At 36.4% G+C, this 23,017-nt stretch overlaps 1 long non-coding RNA gene across 1 annotated transcript in view; it reads right to left on the bottom strand.

Annotated features, from left to right (window-relative positions):
- Nucleotides 1-22,076, bottom strand: part of LOC140624037 (uncharacterized) — a 51,281-nt gene extending 29,205 nt beyond the window's left edge. The window contains exon 1 of the long non-coding RNA XR_012023583.1: nt 22,004-22,076. This is a non-coding gene — a long non-coding RNA (uncharacterized lncRNA). The remainder of the gene's footprint in view (nt 1-22,003) is intronic.
- Nucleotides 22,077-23,017: the final 941 nt, after the last annotated feature.

The raw sequence follows: 23,017 nt of genomic DNA, 5'->3' as shown, positions 1-23,017 counted from the left end.
GAAAACTAGTGTATATGGTTTTAAGTCAAAGCCTTGACATTAACCATCTGATGACAAGAAATAAATCTGTTCTTTGTAATCATAATCAGCCCTGCTAAGCACTTCTTACAAATCTGCCCCAGTGTACTCTAAGAATGCCTACTAATAGTAAATGCTTGCCTGAGGCAGATTTAAAAGTTTTTCCCGTACACAATAAGGATTTGCTATTTCCTGTGGTAATACAAACCTCTCATTTATCTTTCCATTTTTCCTTTTTTTCTTTTCAATTTTCTCTCCCAGCTCTAAAACTATTTTATTCCTTCCCCTCAAGCATGTGTTTATCTCTTTATTTTTAAATATTGCAGCATTCTAACATCTGTCTCTAGGGCAGCATAATCTTACCGATGAAATATTCCATGTTTTCCTTGAGCCCTTGTCAATATATCTTCGTGTTAACAACTTAGCAGATGGGGAAACAGAAGGAGTAGCCTCAGCTTACCTGAGTGATTTCTCTCCAGCACCAGGCACATTACTGTCTATAGTAACTTGATGATAGGAATTGGAGTAATTGGAAAATAAGAAATGATATCTGGCTTTTGCAGTGTTATTTACTAAAACTGTTGGCTGCTTTTCTTTGTTACCATTATATCCTTTTTCCCAGTGTTGTACCAGGAGAAGGCAGAATTATAACAACCTACCTAGTTTGAACTGTGCCTCTTTAGATAATAAGAGTAAAATAAATAATAATACTAATATTACTTTGGGCATAAATTAGCATGTTCCTAAGTGGTTCCAGAGTAATAACAGTGACTTAGCAGCACCAGTAGCTTTCTGTTAACACTGAAATTGTGGAAACCTGTGACACTGCTGTTTGTAATAACAGTGTTCTTTTTACATAGAACAGATCAGAGTGTGTGTGTGTGTGTGTGTGTGTGTGTTTAAATAGGCTGACTGGAAAAAAAAAAAATAGGCTGACTGGTTTTTACTTAAGTACAATCCTAGAAAGGCTAAAGCAAGGCTTTGAAGCAAGGATGTAGGATAGTTAATGGTGAACAACTTTGTACTAGCTGGAGAGAATGACCCATACCCTCTCCTTTATTTGGAGTTAGAAAGAAACTACTGGCTGGGCTCAGGTCTGTCAGAAAACTATTCAGAAATATTCATTATCTGGGCAGCCCAGGTGGCTCAGCGGTTTAGTGCCACCTTCAGCCCAGGGTGTGATCCTGGGGACCCGGGATCGAGTCCCACGTCAGGCTCCCTGCATGGAGCCTGCTTCTCCCTCTGCTTGTGTCTCTGCCTCTCTCTCTCTCTGCCTTTCAAATAAATAAATAAATAAATAAATAAATAAAATCTTAAAAAAAATATTAATTATCAAGTTGAAGAGTTATCTTTGGCTGCAAGAGAGACACTTGTGAATGAAATGAAGCCTGTGAGTTACATAGTTAGAATTTGTGTGAATTCTCTCTTTGGAGATGAGAACAAGGGGCAGAAGATGATCATCTAAAATAAAAATAATAGGGTTTGTGGGTGTGTGGGAAAAGTAGGGAGTAGTGCTGGAAGTTAGTTCAAAGCTGGGAAAATTTGGAAAGGATCAGGACTCTGAAATAGCTGGAGGGAAGTTTTTTTTCAAATTTTTATGTGCAGATGCATCATCTTGGAGATCATGTTAAAAATGCAGATTTTGTTTCAGTGGGTCTAGGTTGGGGCCTGAGTGTCTGCATTTCTAGCCATTTCTAGACAATACTGATGTTGCTGGTCTAGGAACCACACTTTGCCTAGTAAGGGTCTTAAAGCTCATCTCCAACCCTGGAACAAAGTCCAAAACACCTGTGACTAGCCCTTGAGTCAGTCTGGATTAGACACTAAATAATTCAGAAGCCCATTGTTAAATATAGAGTCACATAAATCCTGTTTGTCTTTGGAGTTTTATTACATAGGGTTGATGACCTAATAATTTCAATAAAAATTCCAGTCTATTTCATCAAAATGTGTACAAGAAAAAAAGTATATGTACAGTATGAAATATATTGATAATAATTGACATTACATCTTCTGTTAGAGTGCTTTGATAAGTTAATATTTCCTCACCTTTGATATCCAAACAAGTAAACAGTATATGAGATTTTTAAAAACTTCACTTTTCACTATCACTCAATTTATTGTGTTCATTGGTCCATAGATTACCCCAGACACTAATAATTTTTTCCATGCTGACATCTGACACAATTTGAAAATGAACACAACCTTTTGTTTTGTTTTAAATTGTAGCATCAGATGTTAGATCTTTATGTGGAGGTGGTGTGGGAAACACTTTTAAGAAAGGTTTTCTGGCCAGGGATAAGAATTTCTAGCCCAGGAGTTTTCAACCTACACATCAAAGTCACCCAGATGCTATGTTAAAAGATGCAGCTCGAATTGACTCCAGCTCAGATTTTTTCACCAAGTGCCATCTGAAAATCACTGACTAGTACAAGGTGTTGAATTCCTCATAAAAGTAATTTGAAGGGCACTTTTGCCATGGTGATACTTCCAGATTTAATTTGTCAAGAGTAGCAAAAACTCAAAGATCTAAATCATTTTTGTTTATTATAAAATATGGAAATGGTTGAGGTGGTATATAGGAACTCTATGTTCTGCTCATTTTTCTGTAAATCTAAAATTGCTCTCAAATAGTCTATTAATTAAAAAATATATACACACAATTTTACCTAAGTGTAATCATTTGATCCATGTATATGATTATATATATATTTTACATAAATGTGATTATGTCATGTATGTTATTTTTAGGGCATTTCTTGGTCATTATTTGCCCCCTCCAATCTTTTCCACAGTCTACCCACATCCCTTTCCCTAGAGTGTAAACATAATTTTATCCTGTTTTTTCCCCTCCAAGTTTTTTTTTTTTTTAAGACTTTTTAAAAAATTTATTTATTCATGAGAGAGACAGAGGCAGAAACATAGGCAGAGGGAGAAGCAGGCTCCCAGCAAGGAATTTGATGTGGGACTTGATCCCAGGACCCTGGGGTCACAACTGAGCCAAAGACCTGCTCCACCACAGCCACCCAGGTGCCCCTCTCCAAGTTCTTGTAAAGCAAACAACAGCTACAATTTTGCAAATGTGGCTATAGCACCAGCTTGAAGAATGAGAACACTCACAAATTACACTAGATTGTTAATTTGTTTCTAAAACAAAAAGCTCAAATAATGCAATGTCCACTTAAGAACCATATACCAGACTAGTCTGGAATCACATGCCCATCTACTCATGTTTCATTAGCTCTTCATATCCTATCATCATTTGGGTGTTCTGAGCTAGAACTTGTATTAATAGTACTCAGCCAAAAACCAATGAAACAGATCAAGTGACTTATCAAGATCCTTCTTTACACATTTTTTTTAGACATGAATGCTTCTTTGAAATCTTAAAAGTTACAGTTCATTTCCTTGACACATACTTGAAGGGTTATTTAAACACCATGTTTCCTTATATGGACATAGGAATTACATTTTGTGAATTTCTGGGGGGAAAAAGTCCTTTGATTATAAATCATACATATATGATTTCCTACCCAAAATTAAGATAGATTTTGCACTTTGGGATTGGAGTCATCATTCTCAACTGCATATTTTAAAAGCTTACCTAGAGAACATAGTCTTTAGCAAGTTGAACAATTTTCACAAGGGATGGTTTAATAGAGTGGGAAATCATAGACCTCAGAGTCCTAAGGCTTAACTTTTAATCCTAGTTTGGTGTATTACTACCTGGATATCCTCTGGCATGTCAATTTTCTCATTTGTAAAATAGAGATAAAAATAACTTCCATGCCCTCAGGGTTATTGTGTAATGAGATAGTATGAGAAAAACTGCATTGTAATTTGTAAGAAGACATGTAAATGCTATTGCTAACACTTCTACTTTCAGAGACTTTTATCCCAACATTCAAACTGTGCAAAATAACAGTGATCATTTTCTTTTTCCTTCCTAGCCATCCAGAAAAAAATCAGTGCTTTGACAATGATGAATGTGTAATGTGTGTGAGTATTCCAAGGGATGAAGAAAGGAGCGGATTCCTATAAATGTAGGAAATAAACTGTATATTCACTTAAAAACAAAAGGGGATTAATAAGATTATCTCTTTCTATGACCTAAACATTCAAATGTAATAAGATTATTCATGTAAATCAAACTGTACTTGCCTCCCGTTTTACATGGTTTTGAGTAAAAGACACACACACACACACAATGCACACAGTGACCAAAGTTTTCACATACTCAAAAGCTTTAGTAAACTGCAATAGTGTGTTAGGGCAAGCATCTGGTTGATTTTCCATTCCAGAGCCCTAAGCAAAGTGTTAAGTCCCATTGTCCCTGCTTTTTTACTGAAAGCAGATGCAAAAGCTAAAGTTTGTTAAATAATAGATGTTATAAAGAATCTTGAAACTTACGGACTCCCTCATATAAGGAGGCTTCTAGGAAGCAAATATTTCTAATTGTCCCTTTGGCATCCAAGACATTTTGTATCTTGGGACAGTGTGTCCTACTTAGTAAGATTCCCGGTGAGTGAGAGGTAGACATTTCTTTTGTAAAATGGAAGAAAGATTGGTATGAAGGAAAGGTGAGAAAGAAGAACCAACACCAAGTATGCTCGCAGGCACATCAGTCTAGGAAGATGTACGGTTGGAAGCTGAAGATACAGATTTTAAGTCCCTTAAATTTATTCATTCTTTTGTATCCCTTGTAAAGCACTCCTCAGTATGAGAAACAATGATTTATGGTATATTTTTCAGCACTTCATACATGTTAATTTTATTTTCTTCCTTAAAATTGGGGCTTAGGATAAGGGTTAGGTTAGTTTATATACAGTAAGCATCTAAGGCTAAAGTGTCACAGCTTTTGTGGCCCTAATTGATCAGTAGCTTTGTCTCAACTGCCTTAAGTTGATGGGTAGTAAGTAGTATCGTATTGTGCTTAAGCTCACATATTGTAAGTTACACCTGGAGTTACACTCCGAGGCACCTGCTTTGGAAGTATGTAAATAATCCCATATACCCTGCTTTGTAAGGATAGCAACCCTATCAACACTAAACCCTGCCCAGGCACCTGATGTAACCTGAAATAGTCATTTGCCAGCTGATGATAAAATCAAAATCCAGAGTTATAAAATCAGTTTAAGAGTAATACTGTAGGGGGATCCCTGGGTGGCTCAGCAGTTTGGCACCTGCCTTCGGCCCAGAGAGTGATCCTGGACTTCTGGGATTGAGTCCCACTTCAGGCTTCCTGCATGGAGCCTACTTCTCCCTGTGCCTGTGTCTCTGCCTCTCTCTATGTCTCTCATGAATAAATGAATAAAATATTTAAAAAACAAAAAAGTAATAGTGTATAATAATGGAAGACACTGTCAACTGTTAGAATGTCAAAGATTGTTCATAAAATTTGTTTTAGGTCTATTACCCTTGTCCAAAAAAAAAAAATTATAGATCATTTTTAAAATAATTGATTGGAATTTTGTTTGCACAATGAAAGGGAGTAGTTTCAGAATAAAGAAAGAAGGCCATATTTATAGCTTAAATTTTTGTATACCAGTACAATTCTAATTGGAAAACATTAGGGTCAGGTTTGCTAAAAAACAGGAGTTCCTGTTTTTGATGAGGAAAAAGGATAATAGGGGCTTATCTTAGAATGTAAAGCTTTTAGAATTACCCTGTAATTCATGGCTTATCCCTGGAAATTCAAAGCTTTATAAATCATAAACCTTTTCCAGGACATGGTTACACACTGTTTTATGTCAGATAGGGCTAGGCTAAGCTAAGGGCATAAATTAATTTTCACTTCTTCACCCTGAATTCTTCTTCCATCCCTGATACTCATTCTATTTTTCTTTTCTGGTCTTAAATTATACACCCCTAGCTTAGACTAGAATTCCTTTGAAATGACTCACATTCTTAGATTGTATTTTCAGTTTTTTTCCCTTCTGTTCCTACTTCCCATAAATAAATAAGCAAATAGATAGTTGTAGATCCCATATCCTAGTTGGTAATAAGCAGTTTTTAAAAATTCATACTAAATTATAAGTAACTAGAAGGCTTGATCCTTTAAAGAATATATATTTAATTCAAATGAATCTCTGATTGGTGTGATATACCTTCTTAAAGGATCTAAACTGGGACTCTGTGGGGATGGTTTCAAGAGAAAGGGAGAATGCATTTCCCGTCTATGAGCAAATGAAGGTATAGGGTACTAAGTAAGCAATATACATTTTTGAAGCCCCCAAACTTTCTTTTCTGCATCTTTCCTCTAGTTCTTTCTTATTCTTTTTCCCATTATCTTCAGTAAAATCACAGTATCTACATCCATACAATAGGAATAATTGTAGGATTTCTTTAAGGACTGCAAAATTGTTGTAAGGGTTAAATCAGAATATTCATGAAAATTACTCAGAACAATATTCAGAAAATATTAGGTGCATAATAAATACTGGATCCAGCAACTTCCCTTTCAATTAGTAAGTAAACATTTTAATAAGGCTAACAATACCAATGTAGGATTTTATATTTGAATATCATTTCCTGCAAAAAGATTATTCAGTGATCATTAAGTGGTTTCTGTCTGCCCACTCTCTCTTCTCTGTTCTACTCTTATTTATCTCTGAGTGTGCCCAGGCAATAGCAGGTGCTCAAGTAAAAGCAAGGTTGAATGAAAAGCAAGGGTTCACAGATGAGGAATAACTGAGCCAATGAAAATTATAAAAAATCCCACTTTACATCAAATAATCGTAGAACAAGAGTCCTTTACAATCAATAAATCTTATTTTAAGAAGAAAGTGCTCCAGTGCAGTTTTATGCTAATACTAAAATACTTCTATTTCCAATCTGTTTTCAAATCTAAAAGCCAAATAATATTGCCCTAACATTTCCTTGCACAAAACGTAAAAATAAGAGGTACAGATAACTAAGAACACTATCAAATATCTTAATCAAGATGCGTTTTTCCAAATACAATAGCAAACAATCATTTAAAGTAAGAAAGCACAATTATCAGTGAAAATCAGAACATTGAAAACTCAATTTGCACTTTGGAAGTAAAATTAATATTTGAAATGCTTTTAAAATAGAACAGTAAAATGTGTTTTTCATAGGTGTTTCTTTATGCTTTTGATAGGGAAAAAAAGGCTAAAGTACTATTTCATTCTTTGTGTAGAACAAAGTCTGTTTTGTCTATTAAAAAAATAAATGAGCAGTGATCTCCAAGAAATCATCTTGACCAGCATTAATGACTAGTTTGGTAGTTAACAGCCCGAGGCATAGCCAGAGGCCATTAAGGCTCTGGGGGGGGAAAAAAGGTTAGGGGATTGTGGTTTACCAGTAATTAACTATAGGTATGAATCAAAACTTCCTAAGAAAAGAGATAAAAGTTACTTTGGATTATTCTATGTTTATTTTTTCATTAACCCCTCCCCCACCTATTTTAATAAATAGGAAAAGAGGATGCTGCCATCATTTCACAAACCAGGTTGGATTGGAAATAATTCATTTAATGAAATGAGGACACTCAGGGGACCAATTAATGTCTTTTCAAGCTTAGACTATACAACTATAAGAACCATTAAAAAACAACAACAACAACAACAACCCTCAGTCTAACACATTAGTTGATTGTTGGTGAACTGAAATCATAAGGATTTTTTGGTGCTTCCCCCTCCCTCCAGTTTTTAATCCTATCTCAATAAAGGTAAATACATAAGGATTATAAATAACAAATCTGAAGTAATATAGATTGGGGGAGCCTCAAGAGGGTCAGGAGATAATGAAGATTATACCTCAATATTGGGATTATGATGTTAGTTCTTTATTTCAATAAAAGTGGATAGAGATCTTTCATATCAGGGACAGGGCTTAGCTGTAAGGACAAAGTAATCTTCTGGGAATTATGCATACAGGCTTGACATCATTTTTATTGGATGGCTGATGAACTGGAAAACTCCAGGATAGCCAGGCTTTAATTTGTAATCTTAATTTTCATATAAATCGGTACATTTCAGGGGGAGGGAGTGGGGGCTGCTGGGGTGGGGGGTGGGGGGGGCTTGGATGCTTGCTAGCCTTGTGTTAATAAGACAGCACTGAAGCACAGGCTGCTTTACTAACTCATCCAGTATCTGATTCTGTCTTTTCCTCTATCCATCTGTCTTCCATCTTTATATCTATCATTTAAGGAAATTTACAGCCTGCAAATACCAGAGAAGCTAATGTTAGTGCAATATTCCCTCCACCTCCTTTTGGAATGATCTATAGTAATCTACTTATCATAGACGTGCACACTATAATGTACAATAATTTAGTCTTCAGCCAGGAAAATGACTGCAATTGTTTTGCAGGTATGAATTAATAAGGGCTTTTTCCCCTCCTTTTTATCTTTTTAAAAGGCTATAGGACATGAGAATATACTAGTTTCCCTTCATAAAATAATTATCATGGTGTTTCCATTATATATTTATATATCCACAGGATTACAGAGTGTCAAAGCTATAAAACTAGAACATAGTAGTGATTTATTTGGTTATACAACAACTTGGCCCATATATTTCCAATATAGAATGCAGATGCCCTTCACATTGTAAAAGAAGTTAAATCCCAGTGAATGGAATATTTTAGAATTATATCAATAAAATATAATTTTTCTCCTAGGTTTTTCTGGCCTCTTACATCATAAGCAAAGTTGAATCTTCATGAAAAATTATTCTAATCAAAAGCATTGGAGTTGAATCAACCATAGAAAACAATATACAAAGGTGAATTGATTTCTTCACAAGCACATATTTTCTTTCTCCCTTTCATTTTTTTTAAAGATTTTATTTATTTATTCATGAGAGACACAGAGAGAGGCAGAGACACAGGCAGAGGGAGAAGCAGACTCCCCACAAGGAGCCCGATGTGGGACTCCATCCCGGACCTCAGGATCACACCCTGGAGCCAAAGGCAGACACTCAACCACTGAGCCACCCAGGCGTCCCTCTCCCTTTCAAATAATGCTTTCCAATTTAAATTTTTTTCTGTTGGCCTTTTGTTGTTTTTCTGGCTATTTTAATTCCTGGTCCAAAATTAATATGTCTTGCCATTGGCTACTTTCTATAGCCTTCTTTTGCCGAAATGCTGACACCTAAGTCTTGCTTCTGTTTAGGCTAGAATAATACTACAAACCTTAATCAAGTAATTAGTCTATCTACCCACCTATCCACTGTGTCAAGCACTGTATAGAGTGGCAGGTATACTCATGGGATATATAGTGTTTTAGTTAAAGGAACTCATGACTTACTGGAGAGTTAGACTTGTAATTGGAAAACCCCAACTTTGGCCCAGGGCGTGATCCTGGAGTCGCAGGATCAAGTCCCACACGGGCTCCCTGCATGGAGCCTGCTTCTCCCTCTGCCTGTGTCTCTGCCTCTCTTTGTCTTTCATGAATAAATAAATAACATCTTAAAAAAAAACAAAAACAAATCTTCCAGGAAGAAGTGATATTGGAGCTGAGACTTAAAGACAAGAAGAGTTTAAGCAAAATAGTGATGGAGATAAAAATGGGATAAAACAACATTTGTAAAGGCAGAGCATATGAAAGAGAATTTGGCACATAATGCAGGAATGGAGTTGACAAGGTTTACAAAAATGTATGAGTTTAGTGAGGTACTTGATACATGGTAGAACCTCAAAGGAAAAGATACTGACACAATGAATTATTAATCTTTAGTATAATATCCATCAGCATTTATGTAAATAACTCCAATGATTAGAAACTCATCGCAATAAAGATACCTGAATTTATTTTTAAAATTCTAATATTTATAAAATTCCCAATATTTTCTAATTTTATAGAATTAGAAAACATATCTATTCTAGTTCTTGAACTACGTGGACTGATTAATCTTCCTTTCATATTTATATCCTTGGAATATTTGAAGATGCTTATGAAGTCCTTCAAAGGTCAGTTGCTTAAAATGTTCCTTATTTATAATAGTTTTCACAACTTTTAATATTTTTATTTCTCTTCTCCAGATAAACTCCACTTTGTTCCTTTTAAAATATGGCATCTGAGACTAAAAATAATAGTTTATGTTTAGCATGATCCGTAGAGAGCAGAGAGGGGATATCCAATGACCTATTCCTCATCACTATATTTATATTATTGTGCATAACTTAAATGAGATTTTTGGACATATATTAATAATTTATGCAGAACTTTTATTCAACTAAAATGCTAAAGTCCTTGTGATGTGTGCTCCCATTTAGCCATATCTCTGCTGTCCTCTGTTACTATAGATGGGTATTTATTTATTTTTAAAGATTTTATTTATTTACTCGTGAGAGACAGAGAGAGGCAGAGATATAGGCAGAGGGAGAAACAGGCTCCCTGTGGGGAGCCTAATGTGGAACTCAATCCCAGGACCCCAGGATCATGACCTGAACCCAAGGCAGATGCTCAACCACTGAGCCACCCAAGAGTCCCTATAGATGGGTTTTTAAATAAAAATCCAGAGTATTACTTATTTCCCTATTTAAAGTCATTACATTAATTCATCCCTCCCCATATAACAAGGACCAAAAAGTCTTACATATGATACAGTGTAAAATTTGCCAGAATAGATGAATGGAATATTATTATTGTTAATAATAATTTCTTATTAGTAATTAAACACAAGGGATTGAGGACATGCAATACCCAATGAATATAAACAGAGTAAAGTAGCTCTTAGGTTCAATCAGTACATATATTTAGATATCCAGATGTTTCTCTTTATTCCTTAACTACTAAATAGTAGATAGTAGATGCATTCAGAATTAAAAGTGGGTTCATTCATTGGCTTACTCTTCTTCCATATATACAGCAAAGATGTATAAAATACAAGGAACAATAACCAAAACAACTTAGCCAGGATCAAGAGTAAGACAAATGTCTTTGTGGGGCAAAATAAAGCAGAAACTCAAAGGACATGATTATCATCAACCTCAGGTCTGGAGGCAGGTATTAGACAGGCATCCCATGGATGATAGGAAATGAAAAGGTCCCAGGGAAATCAGGAAATTGTAGTGTCTCTTAATAAAAAGCTGAAAAAGGGGCACAGGGGTGGCTCAGTTGGTTGAGTGTCTTGACTCTTGAATTCAGCTCAGGTCATGATCTCAAGGTTGTGAAATCGAGCCCTGAGTTGGGCTTGGACTCAGCGTGGAATCAGCTTGGATTTCTCTCTCTCCCTCTCCCTCTGCCACTTCTCCCCACTCATGCATTCATTCTCTCTCAAATAAATAAATTTTAAAAATCATTTTAAAAAATAAAAGGCTGAAAAATTTGATGGTTCAGGTAAGAAATTTATAAGGAGTTGAATGGTGAGGAAGAATACAGTCTAATGCCTAGAACTAAGCCTAGCTAGTTGACATATTCTAATGCCCTGATAGCAGAAAGGAATAGGCCAGATTGTAGTCTTAGGGATTATGGATCTGTGTGTAGCTTCATTACTATCAGATCATTAGATAGGAAGACAAGAATAAACCAAAATTTAATATAAATAAGGGTAACAACTTGAATTCCCTCTAGGAAAAAAAATCCAAATATGTAAAATAGGACAGTAAATATAATTGTATGCTCAGATTGAATTCACACCCATAAAAAATTTTGTCCATATATTGCTTGCAAACATATCTAAACTATGTATTGTAAAGCCTATTTCTCCAGTACCTCCAATACTTGCTCAATGGTTTCTTATACAGAGTATCCATATAGTCAAGGATGGAAGCTATGTATGGGCTCAACATGATTTTTCCTCTCAATGAGGCTGATCTGACTACCACCATTGCTGAATGCCCAACATGGTTACAAGTTCATCACATTGGATCCCTTCTCTCATGGAGGATATAGCAATTTGCCTTTATATAAAAATAAACATATTCTGGATATGGATTTCCCTCTTAGTCTACCAACACTTCTCCAATACCATTATTTGTGAACTTTAAGAAACCTTTATCATTGCCCTGTAATGCTACACAAGCAAGGAACCCTGGGCAAGAAACCTATTCTATTAGCAAAGGAAATGTAGCAATGGGCTCATGCCCATGGAATCACTGGTTTTACCATGTCCCATCTTCTAGAAATGGCTAAAATAAAAAAAACTGAACTGAAAAGTTCAGTGGCATTCAACCTTGAGAGTTTGGGAAACTTTCTGTAAGAAGCAGCATACACCTTAAACTAGGCACCAGTGTATAGTGTTATGTCTCCAAGAGTCAGGATATATTGGCTTGAGAGCTAGGGATAAAGTTGATAGTAGTTCTTCTCATACTATAACTAATAACCTACCTAATTTTTGTTTCGCAACTCTATAATCTTGGCTCAGTGGGTTTAGTGGTCCTAGTATTCTAAAGAGGAATACTTTTATCAATCTATTAAATTGGAACCTGTGACTGCCTCTGGCCATTTTTGGTTCCTCATGCTTCTGAACTAGTAAACCATCAGGATAATTGATGCCATTTCCTAGAAAGAAACTTGTGTTGTTGTCATATACTTGCACAGAAAAGACTATGTCTGGAATCCAGGAGTTTCACTAAGACACATCTTAGTATTCCCTTGTTTAAAAGTACTAGCCAAAACTATAGTAACTTAATAACTCAGATCCTATAGTCAAAAAGGTTTGGGTCATCTTACCAGATAAAGCACTCATCCAGCTGAGGGTCGTAGAGGGAAAAGAGATCATAGAATAAGTGTATGTTTGGGTGTGGCTATGATGCCCTGCTCTATTTCATAGAAGGCTGACCTCTATGAATTCTCTTGCCCTTTCTAGTTTCTAGTTAGGATGAGTCAATGAAACCAAGTAGAAAGAGAAAATTGAACAAGTTACCTTAGTCCTCAGCACCCCTTCCTTATCCACAATTTTTAAATTTGATTGATTTCCTCTATCTATGGCTACAGTTCTTGTCTAGCAGACATTGTCCCATTACTACTTTTTTAAAAATTTTATTTATTTGTTCACGAAAGACACACAGAGAGGGAGAGAGAGAGAGAGAGAGAGAGAGAGAGAGAGGCAGAGACACAGGCAGAGGGAGAAGCAGGCTCCATACCGGAAGCCTGATGTGGGACTCGATCTTGGGACCCCAGGACCATGCCCTGGGCCGAAGGCAGGTGCTCTAACCGCTGAGCCACCCAGGCTGCCCCCATTACTACTTTTTTCTTCACATTCCAGTAATGGTTTTCTCCTTCAGACTCAGGAATGGTAATTAATGTCTTCCCTTATTGATCTCTTTTGTTCTTCTCAGGCCTTTATAAACAGACCTTCATTAAACTCTCTTCAATCACCCTTTTTGAATATGCCATCTGTTTCCTCTTAGTATCAAAATCAGCCCACCTTTATATCCAGATATCCTTATATCCCTATTAATAATATCTCTATCCATTGTGAGAAAAAGAGGTCAGCATATTTATTCCACCTCTTACTGCTGTCTCCCTCATCTCAACTTTTGTTGGGTATGTAATTTCTATTTGTCCAGGTTTTTAACATTTACATTCTAATCAGTCTTTTTCCAGGGACTTAATTGGCATTGATTGTTCCACAGTTAGTTTTGAGTATTGACAGAGAGAAATCTGAGGCTATCCTACATTTTTTTTTCCCTGCGTGTCTTGATCTTTCTATCTGGATGCAGATTATATATAAGTATATATTGAAACTATGAAATTTTACTAGGATGAGTTTTTGTTTTGATCATTCTGTGTTATTTTTTCTCTTTAGATATGCCATATGCAACCCATCTGTAGATTCAAGTGTTTTATTTTTGGTAAGTTATATTGAATTATATCTTTAAATATTTGTTTGGTTACATTATTTTGGTTCTCTTCGTCCATTACTGATTTGTCTATCTTCCATATCCATTATTTTCGCTCTTGCCTTTTCAAACTATCTTAATTTCATTTTGCATCTTTTCTAATTCCTACCCTTAATTAAGCTTCTGTTCAAAAGACACAATTTTCCTTTGTGCTGCTTCCAATCTGGCTCATTTCTATAGTATTTAATTTTTTTCTCCTTCTACTTCATTGATCAGCTTTGCCAGTTTCATCATCTTATCAGTTAGAATTTTTGCATAAAAGAGATGGCACAGTCAAATTGAAGACAATTACTAGAGATTATTCTGAAGGTGAAGGCAGAATGTAGGAAAGCCTCTAGGGTTAGTGCAGTAACCCACTTGGGCCACTGTAACTACGATAGCTCAAAGGCACAAAGAGAAGGAGTAGTAACTGGAACCCAGAGAGTGCCATCTTAAAGGAGCTCCTTACTTAGTCAGGGGAGCCAGCTAGCATGGTCCCATGGGGAGAGCCAAAGGAATAAGTACCTTTACCTACTCTCTTCTTTCCCTCTCTTCTTCTGCTAATACTCTTAGCTGCCCAAGCCCAACAAGAAGCTAGAAAAGCGAACCTTTTGAATTAGTTCCGAGGTATCCCAGCTTCCTGGGATACAGAGGAGGGTGGAAAAGGTATGGAGTATATCTGGAGGAGCATTTTTTCTGAGCTCTTATATCTCTACTATGTCCTTTTATTTATCAGTTATGATTTCCTCATTAAGCTGTTTTGTTTTGTTTTACTAATTCTTGATGACCTATGTGGGTATAATTTTTACCTCCTCCATGGTATATTTTTTTTGGTAAGTGTTCTTCACCTGTTATTTGTTTTTCCTGTTTCTTTACCTCCTCTTCCTCTTCTTAACAGCTTTGTTTGGAGTCTGTTGTGGTTCCTGTTATCATTATCAGTCTCCTTTCAAAGCACCCTTCCTATTAGCCCTCTGAGGAAGGTTTTGGTGGAAGAATGGTTAAAGCTGTGTTGTAGGCTACCAGCAGTTCTGCTTGTGACAGAGTTGCCTGTGTAAGCTATTTTAGCTTTTACATCTTCCCTGCTAACAAACTGCAGCACTGTTAACAATATAAAGTGTCCTCCTCCTCGTTCCTACAACCAGAGTTACTTTCTGCAGTCATGGATTATTCATGTGACTCCTCAATCAACCCTGACTTCCAGGCATCCAGAGTTATTCCCTATTCCCATTGTTACAAATAAGATAGCTATTATTTTATATTTCAGTGGAACATACTTATTTGAGAGATTATGCTGAGCTTGTTGAGCTCTGTCACTATGCAAGTCCTCATTTTACATGTTCATCTGTTCCAGTTGGCCTTTTATTGATTTTGGCTGTTAACTTTTTCCTACTTTGTTGTTATTGTTTTGAGATTTCATGTATCTCTCAGTCCTATCAGAGACCAAGTGTGCATTAATTTTTCTTCATTCTTTCTGGGCTTTTGGATGATTTCTTATAAAAGGGTACAATTCATAGGCCTCACTCCATCATCTTCAAAGCAGAAATCATATGTTAACCTTTTGATCTTCTAACAACCACATGTATAGAGAATACATAAGGCTCATATTCTACCATGTAAGAGAAAAAAAATCCCTGGCCAAAGCTAAAAATGCATAACTCATTACATATAAGAACATTTTCCAAATGCTGGGTATGTATGTCTAAATGACTTTGGTTTATTTTCCCCATGGTTTAGAGGTGTTTTCATTTTTCAAAGACAAATAATCTGTTCCCAAGCCTGTTTTTCTTTGTTTGTGTTCAGAAGTCTTCCTAGATGCACAGTCCTCTGAAATGTCAAAATACTACCTTCAGAGTAGAAAATAGATTCTACCAATCATATCTTATCCTCTTATCCTCCAAAGCTCCCAATTTGCCAGTGAAGTAATATGAAAGTTGATATAGATAAATTCTGTGATCATAATCCCAATTGGTTGGCACACTCATCTCTTAAACAGTTCTGTCAACTTGGATTTATCTTCATGGAAGGCATATAAAGCATCGTTTACATAAATAACATGGAGCTTTGAGTTGGACAAATATCAGGGATGAGTAACTGCCCTGGAGTAGACCTATTAAATCAATCACTGGGGCTCAGACAATCAGAAAAGCATTGACTATAGCCATACAAAACCTGATCACAACATAATCTTCCTCTGCTTCTTGATGAGGTAACAAAATATGCCGTGTTCATTGAACAGCTGCTTTCATAAGGAGAGCAATAATGAAAAAAATCTCCCAGAACCTTCAGTACTTGCACATGGAAACAAGATTTCCAGTGAGAAAATTAAAATGCCAACAAGATTTATACTTACCTATGTAGATGTCCTGTGGTCTTGAACATATCCCATTACTTTTACAGTGCAAGAAGGAGAAACAATGTCATTTTTAAAGTACTGTCATTGAAAAATAAAAGTAATAGGCATGGTTCCTGTTATGAACTGAATTATGTCCCCCCCAAAATTGTATTTTGATGTTCTAACCTACAGTATCTTAGAAAGTGACTCTATTTAGGCATAGGGTCTTTAAGGAGGTAATTAAGCTAAAATGAGAGTTGGCTCTAATCAAGATGACTAAGCCCTAATCCTTATAAGAAGATTAGAACATGGGTACACAGAAGTAAGACAATGTGAAGACACAGGGAGTAGATGGCCAACCACAAGCCAAGAAGCTTTAGAACAAACCAGTGCTGCTGTGATCTTCTCCAGCCTCCAGAATTGTGAGAAAATAAATTTGTGTTGTTTAAGCTACAGTCTGTGGTACTTTGTTATGGCAGCCCTAGCAGCTAGTACAGTTCTCTTTCTCTTTTAAAGGCAAATAAGGAAGTGAAGATAGGCTTAAATTTAAGTCATTTCTACCTTGCTCAGACAAAATTCTGACACTTGGTATAAATATCCAAGTTTTCTTTTCTTTTCTTTCTTTCTTTCTTTTTTTTTTGAAGATTTTATTTATTTATTTGAGATAGAGAGAGGGAGAGAGAGCATGAGCAGGGGGAGGGGAGAAGGGGAGGGGACAGAGGGAGGGGAGAGCAAACTCCCCCAATGAGCAGGGAGTGAGGGGCTCGATTCCAGAACCCTGGGATCATGACCCTGGGATCATATTGAATTATGTGAACATCAAAAATATACAGGATATCCTGATGACCTGAGCCAAAGGCAGACACTTAACTGAGCCACAATATCCAGATTTTCAGTGTTTACTTATGGAAATCAATGTTCCCTTAATTGCTTAAACTTTGGTTTGTGAATATTCAGTCACATCATCTCTGTTAAGATTAAAGTGTCACATATAACTAGCTGGAAAGGGCCTTGCCAGAGCTGCACCAAGAAAGCATGAAAACACGATCCCCATAGAAACATCTGTTTTTACAAGTGAGTTAACTTGTGAAGAAGTGAACATACCTGCTAATTGATTTCAGATTGGGTATAAAGAAGAAATATTTATAAACTACTAGGGGGGAGAATAATGAAAAATAGCTTTTCAAGGATTATAGAGTTATACTATTTCAGATTATTTTACAAAATAAGCAAAAGGAGCCTAGTTTGAGGTCTATTACTAAAAAATGACTTTTTTTTTTCTTCCCCAAACATTCTGTCCCTTTAAGGGTCCTTATAATGAATAAGTAAATGCTTCCTATTAATGACAGCAGGATGTGAAATAAAGCCGTTAGGGACCATGACATCACTCACATGAAACAAATACTTGGCATCATACTCAAATGCACACCTTAAGAAGAAGGCCCTGTTCACTTGATCCATGCGGGCTTTTCTGGGGCATATGAGCGATTTTCAAAATATTTTAGGTACAAACTCTACTAAATCTAGATCTCAGAACACTCAAGATGAATTAATAGCCATGTGAGTATAGCAGTGGTAATGTTCTACTTTGGGAAATATGAACAATTTTTAAAGAGCAGTTTGATAGTAATGGCTTTGTTTTCCAAGATTTCTTATTGAATCTTTAAGATTCATGTAAAGCATTTTTTCCCAGTTATTAAGCATCATTTCATTTCACCACTCTACTTTATGCATGTTGGGGAAGGGGATTTCTATTTGAAGATAAACACCACAGCTGGTAGTGCTAACCTATCTGGTCACATGTCAAATGTCATCCAGAGAAGGCATGAGTCAGTCCCGGTAGTATTCTCTACATAAAAGACCAAAGAATGTTCGGAGAAAGAAAGAATTCAGCCCACAAGGAGAGGCCACTCCTTCCATGACAGAGAGATAAGATACCACTGCCAATGAGGGCCATTTCTTGGTGCAGCATATGGGGGATGGGAGCTAGTGGAGGGAGAAAGAAAAGTAGGCCCTGTATTCCTGCTTCTACACTATGTCCGTTTCTTGCCACATGAGGCCTGGGCTCTCAATATTAAACCTTTTTATTGATAGAGTGCTTTTAATTTGCACCCAAGCAGGTATAGTACTCATTCTATTACAGTGAAAGGCTCAGAATAGGTTCCAGAATCATTTGATTTGCCTGAAGCCCACTTTCCTTTGTCACTCCCTAGGTTTGGGTATTGTGTTGAGTTCAAGTTCCTCACACACAAAATTTCTAGGGAGTATGACCACATAAAAACCCCAAACCAGGATATTTCTGAGAATAAAGGAGGACACTAAAAGTAGTTAAAAGTATACAATTTCTTCAAAATGTGTACGTGAGATACAATTTGATTTTACTATATTGGCTATCCAAATGAAATATTTCTATTCAGTAGCTCATTTCAAAAAAATCTTGCTAAAATATAAAAACAACATATCTGTATACATTAAACAAAAATAAAAATGTCTTTATATGAATTATGTGAACATCAAAAATAAACAGGATTTCCTGATATAAGCAAAAACATAATGGGCTTTGAGGGCATTTCCTAAGTGAAGTAAGTCAGACAAAGAAAGACAAATACATATTAAGGGTGACTCTGTAAAAGAAAGAGGAAGTCCAAGGAAACAATCCACAAAAACAGGGACTGAGTAGGTATTATGATGACTAAATTCATACCTTTCAATAGTAACTCTGAACATGAATGCACTTAACGATCCCATCAAAAGGTGCAGGGTTTCAGACGGGATAAAAAAGTAGGACCCATCTATTTGCTGTCTACAAGAGACTCATTTCGACCTAAGGACACCTACAGCCTGAAAATAAAAGGTTGGAGAACCATTTACCATTCAAATGGTCCACAAAGAAAGCAGGGGTAGCCATCCTCATATCAGATAAATCAAAGTTTATCCCAAAGACTGTAGTAAGAGATGAAGAGGGACACTATATCATACCAAAGGATCTATCAAAAAAATAAAAATAAAAAAAATAAAAGAATCTATCCAACAAGAGGACCTAACAATCATGGATATTTATGCCCCTAATGTGGGAGCTGCCAAGTTATATCAATCAATTAATAACCAAAGTTAAGACATACGTAGATAATAATACACTTATACTGGGAGACATGAACAAAGCGCTTTCTGTAATTGACAGATTTTCTAAGCACAACATCTCCAAAGAAACAAGAGCTTTAAATGATACACTGGACCAGTGGATTTCACAGATATTTACAGAACTTTACATCCAAATGCAACTGAATACACATTCTTCTCAAGTGCACATGAAACTTTCTCCAGAATAGACCACATACTGGGTCACAAATCAGGTATTAACCAATACCAAAAGATTGGGATTATCCCCTGCATATTTTCAGACCATAATGCTTTGAAACTAGAACTAAATCACAAGAAGAAGTTTGGAAGAAATTCAAACATGTGGAGGTTAAAGAGCATCCTGCTAAAAGATGAAAGGGTCAACCAGGAAATTAGAGAAGAATTAAAAAGATTCATGGAAACTAATAAGAATGAAGATACAACCATTCAAAATCTTTGGAATACAGCAAAAGCAGTCCTGAGAGGACTTGCAATACAAGCATCCATCAAAAAACTGGAAATAACTCAAATACAAAAGCTAACCTTACACCTAAAGGAGCTGGAGAAAAAACAGCAAATAGATCCTACATCTAGCAGAAGAAGAGAGTTAATAAAGATTCCAGCAGAACTCAATGAAATAGAGACCAGAAGAACTGTGGAACAGAACAACAAAACCAGGAGTTGATTCTTTGAAAGAATTAATAAGATAGATAAACCATTTGCCAGCCTTATTAAAAACAAAAGAGAAAAGACTCTAATTAATGAAATCACAAATGAAAAAGGAGAGATCACAACCAATACTAAGGAAATACAAACGATTTTCAAAACTTATTATGAGCAGCGATATGCCAATAAATTAGGCAATCTAGAAGAAATGGACGCATTTCTGAAAAATCACAAACTACCAAAACTGGAACAGGAAGAAATAGAAAACCTGAACAGGCCAATAACTAGGGAGGAAATTGAAGCAGTCATCCAAAACCTCCCAAGACACAAAAGTCCAGGGCCAGATGGCTTATCAGGGGAATTCCATCAAATGTTTAAAGAAGAAACCATACCTATTCTACTAAAGCTGTTCCGAAAGACAGAAAGGGATGGAGTACTTCCAAACTCATTCTATGAGGCCAGCATCACCTTAATTCCAAAACCAGACACAAAGACCCCACCATAAAGGAGAATTATAGACCAATGTCCCTGATGAACATGGATGCAAAAATTCTCACCAAGATACCATCCAATAGGATCCAACAGTACATTAAGAAGATTATTCACCATGACCAAGTGGGATTTATCCCAGGATGCAAGGCTGGTTCAACACCCATAAAGCAATCAATGTGACTGATCATATCAACAAGAGAAATAAAACAAGAACCATATGGTCCTCTCAATAGATGCAGAGAAAGCATTTGACAAAATACAACATCCATTCCTGATCAAACTCTTCAGAGTGTAGGGATAGAGGGAACATTCCTCAGCATCTTAAAAGCCATCTACAAAAAGCCCACAGCGAATATCATTCTCAATGGGAAACACTGGGAACCTTTCCCCTAAGATCGGGAACATGGCAAGGATGTCCACTCTCACCACCGCTATTCAACATAGTACTGGACGTCCTAGCCTCAGCAATCAGGCAACAAAAAGAAATAAATAAAAGGCATTCAAATTGGCAAAGAAGAAGTCAAACTCTCCTCTTTGCAGATGACATGATACTGTACATAGAAAACCCAAAAGACTCCACCCCAAGATTTCTAGAACTCATACAGCAATTTGGTAGCGTGGCAGGATACAAAATCAATGCCCAGAAATCAGTGGCATCTCTATACACTAACAATGAGACTGAAGAAAGAGAAACTAAGGAGCCAAGTTAGAAACTAACTTGTAAATTTACTTCTTTCATTGTTTCCTTTTAAATTAGGGATTAGCTTGCAGGCTTTCAAAAAATATTTATGTTGGCCTTCGGCCCAGGGCGTGATCCTGGAGACTCAGGATCGAGTCCCACGTTGGGCTCCCTGCATGGACCTGCTTCTCCCTCTGCCTGTGTCTCTGCCTCTCTCTCTCTCTCTCTCTCTCTCTCTCTGTCGTGGATAAATAAATAAAATCTTTAAAAAAAAATAGAGATTCCTTACGACTGCCTCCCATTCCAGACAAATTAATTGTAAGCCTCTTTTAGAATACAGTAAGTTGTGAAATAAATATTAGCTACTATTGAAAAGAGTATCTTTATCCTAAAAAGTTAGAATTGAATTCAGATGTTCATCGTGGGTGATTGTAGAATGGTCCCTAGAATCAACTGCTTCCTGCTTTGTTCCTTAGCCAGCTGGAGCCCTGGTACCTGCTCAGCCCCAGGTTAGAGCTCATCTGCTTTTCCACTGGTGCCCAGGCTTTATCACCACTCGGTGCAGGAATAGTTTTAACTTAATTCATTGTCCTTTTAAAGACTCTAGGGAGATGATCGAGAAGTGGGCTCTGGAACCAAGTTTTGAGCCAAAATGAAATTACTTTCTAAGGTTAACCTGTGTTACAGTTTCCCTGAGTTCTGGTAAATAAGAATTGACATATTTAGCAATATTAAACAATCAATACATTTTTATCATGGGCAAATGTGCAAGCTGATGCCCGTACAGTGGAGAATACAGAGTAATACAAGAAATATTACAGAATTTGTAAATTAATTGAAATAAGGAAGGGAGCAAAATACTTAATAGCTTAGTGGGGGCATATTATATTTTAGGAACTCACAGGAAAGATCACTGCGCACAGGACCATTCAAGGGATTCTTCATAGTGGAAATGCGACTGAGATGGGCAGATTCTAACAAGGCAAAGAGGAAAGCAGAAAGAAATTCTTCAAAAAAAGTTGGGAAGAGGATATTCTGATCACATTCTTCAGCCACCTTCCTTAAAACCCATCCATAATAATAATAATAATGTCAGTTAACATTTACTGAATGCTTACTCTGTGCCAGCTATTCTATAAGGATTATTTCTTATGAACTCAAAAGACACTTGTAATTGGATGCCAAGGTAATTTCATTGAGGATACCGATACATAGACCAGTTTATTAATTCAATTAAGGTGACAAAGCTAATAAATGGCAGAGACAGAGTACAAACTATGTCTAACTCTGGAATTCACATGCTTAACCACTGTACTAAAACAGCATTTTTGCAATGTTGTTGGACTTCATCCCTTCCAATCTCACTTCTACTGCCAGTGATTACCTTTGTGGCCCTTATCAAATCCCACATGAACTGCTATTATAGCTTACTTAAAGTATGGCTTCCCTAATTTTAGTATCTGTTTCTCTGTTTTATTCACAAATCTTTAATGTCCTTTAATAACCCCAATTTACCTTTCTACATTTTGCCCTTCCCACTGCTGATTCTGCTTTGTATCAGATTCATTTATGTACTTGCTTGTCTTTCCCACTAGATTTCTAGTTACTTAAAGATAGAAGCAATGACTTCTCCTACTTTCTTTAGTTTCTAGTAAAATTCCAAGCATATGGTGGACATTAAACAAATGTTTATTTGAATTTTGCTGAGTCAGCATGTTGAGAGCACAGCAAGCGGCCGGTGTCGACTGGTGGGATGTGAAGGGAACAAGTGACAGAAGTGGCAAGATAGGTAGACCAGATTGTGGGGGCACCTTGAATACCAGTGTGAGAGTTGGATTTTAACCTGAAGTGCTCTTTGCACTGAAACATATTTTGAAGTATACATCAAAGTATAGAAACACATTTCATCATATTGC

This window comes from Canis lupus, chromosome 33 (genome assembly GCF_048164855.1).
Source record: "Canis lupus baileyi chromosome 33, mCanLup2.hap1, whole genome shotgun sequence".
NCBI classification, from domain to species: domain Eukaryota; kingdom Metazoa; phylum Chordata; class Mammalia; order Carnivora; family Canidae; genus Canis; species Canis lupus.
Note: the sequence above shows the minus strand (reverse complement) of the source record. Positions and strands in the feature narration are given on the sequence as shown.